Source organism: Taudactylus pleione, unplaced genomic scaffold (assembly GCF_031769625.1).
Source record: "Taudactylus pleione unplaced genomic scaffold, aTauple2 ptg000135l, whole genome shotgun sequence".
NCBI classification, from domain to species: Eukaryota; Metazoa; Chordata; class Amphibia; order Anura; family Myobatrachidae; genus Taudactylus; species Taudactylus pleione.
Genome location: NW_028284537.1, coordinates 3,088,840 through 3,090,634, shown reverse-complemented (window position 1 = coordinate 3,090,634; position 1,795 = coordinate 3,088,840). Strand labels below are relative to the sequence as shown.

At 45.9% G+C, this 1,795-nt stretch overlaps 1 pseudogene; it reads left to right on the top strand.

Moving 5' to 3' along the window:
- The first annotated feature begins 409 nt into the window (after window positions 1-409).
- Window positions 410-528, top strand: LOC148522976 (5S ribosomal RNA; annotated as a pseudogene).
- Window positions 529-1,795: the final 1,267 nt, after the last annotated feature.

Here is a 1,795-nt window from a genome sequence, read left to right as displayed (position 1 = left end):
ATTATGCTATGTATTGTTTGGTTAAAATGTATGGTGTCTGCTAAGTGCTCTAGGGGAATATAAATTAGCACCATCTCTACCGAAACATATGGAATTTGCATACCCATGTACAATCAGATGAATACTATATAAATGCTGTTTACATGTGATATGATTATCCCCAGGCACTATTAGACTATCATGACATACCTGCATTTAGATTATCTGTTTATATGGCTATATGAATATGATATACATACTTTAGAAGGTCACATAACCAATTTATTCATTAATTAAAGTATGCTGGTGCAATACTTTGTTTGGAATTTATGTCCATTGTTTAATCAAAGTGGACTTCTCATACTGAGTTAGTCCTACATAATGCCCTTAACTATATTACACCAGGACCCCCAATCTCCTGTTTATATAGTCCTACAACCATACCTTATTGAATATGCCCAATCTCGTCTGATCTTGGAAGCTATACAGTATTGGGCCTGATTAGTACTTGGATGGGAGACCACCAGGGAATATTGGATGTTGTAGGTAATATTTAGGAGCAGAACGGCACTAAGGGCCTGATGCAGAGCCGAACGCTCTGACCAGAGCGCTCGCTCTGAATCAGTGCCCTCCTCCATGAAAATGGAGCGGCCTCCTGGCCGCTCGCAAGGCTGTGGGTGACCACCCACAGCATATGCGAGCGTCCATGATGACGGTCGCGATGGTCTTGACCATCACGACCATCGGGCTAGCGACGGAGACCCTGCGGTAGGGTCTCGCTGCCGCAAGCCCTGGAGTGATTTTGGCTCTATCAGAGCCAAAATCACTCCCACTGACATCACTAGTGATGTCAGTGGGGCCGGACCCAGACGGTAGGTGTTCCCATGGGAATGCCTCCGTCTGGCAGGCACACCCCCGGCACGCCCACCAAAGGGGACGTGTTGTCAATCAACATCGACAGCACGCCCCCTTTGGTGCGAGACCCGGAGCGATGGAGAGCCCGTCGCTTGCTGGGTCTTGCGCATGCGCACGGCGGAGCTCCCTCCATCGTGCGCATGCGCAGTGGGGGAACATCGACCCGCTTGCGAGCATCCTGCGCTCGCAATCGGGTCTGAATGATGCCCTAAGTGTATAATAGCAGGGACATAAGTGATTACATTTGATTTGGTTTATGTTGATTTTAGGATCACCACGTGTACAAAACTCCTATATGATGTGAATAAATAATCTAGAATTTATAGGAGCATGATTGCCCGGAATTATTTGAACATTTATTTCGCCGTATCCATTTATTCTATTAAAATGAGGATAAGTACTAATAAAGGTTAAATTTTATTAAATTTGATTTAAGAGTGCCCCAACAACTAGTCCTTCTTTGCTCTTTGTACATGTTATATTTTGGGCTTTGGGAGCACCACCAACAACATGTTATGTCACAATCTCTAAATACAAAATGAAATATGGATGGTTGTAAATTAATGCCGTAATAATATATGGTTCTGTGCGGTACCAAAACCCCCCCCGTTTTTTTTTTGCAAGGCAGAACGGTGAAGGCTATGCAGGGAGCCAGAGGCCGACAAGGAGCTAGGGCAAGCAACGGAGCACAAGTCTAGGTTTCAGGAGCGCAGAGAACTCTCTCACAGCTACGATGTGAACACGTTGCACTAGCAACTACAGGGAGCTCCAAACACCCTTAAGTACCAAGTAGCAGAACATGATAGGCCAGAGAGAGCAGGTGACCTACAGACGATTGGCCTACTATGTCACATGCCCAAAGGCAACATGGTGGCGCCCAGACACCTGTGACGTAGAGATG